Source organism: Pteropus vampyrus, unplaced genomic scaffold (genome assembly GCF_000151845.1).
Source record: "Pteropus vampyrus isolate Shadow unplaced genomic scaffold, Pvam_2.0 Scaffold230, whole genome shotgun sequence".
Taxonomy (NCBI): Eukaryota; Metazoa; Chordata; class Mammalia; order Chiroptera; family Pteropodidae; genus Pteropus; species Pteropus vampyrus.
This window is the reverse complement of record NW_011889011.1, coordinates 83641-83999: the sequence shown is the minus strand read 5'-3', so window position 1 is coordinate 83999 and position 359 is coordinate 83641.

Below are 359 nucleotides of genomic sequence, written 5' to 3'. Positions count from 1 at the left end.
CTATAGAAAGATTGTGATGGTTTATAAAAAGGAATCTTTGAGAGTGCCTCTTTTCCCAAACCTGTTTCCACATTGCTTATTAAATTTTTAAAAAACTTTTGTTAATATGATATTCAGAACTATAAAGTAGTACTTTATTTCATTTGATTATCAGTGAAGTCAAAGATTCTAGAATAGTAACTATTCATTTGTATTTAATAATTCATGTATTATCTGGTCATATTCTTTGCTCCTCTTAATTAAAAGATTCGATCTTTTTTTCTTTTTTTTTTTTTTAAGGCGAGGCAACCAAGGGTTGGCAACCCTTGGTTGCCTCGCCTTAAAAAAAAAAAAAGAAAAAAAGATCGAATCTTTTAATT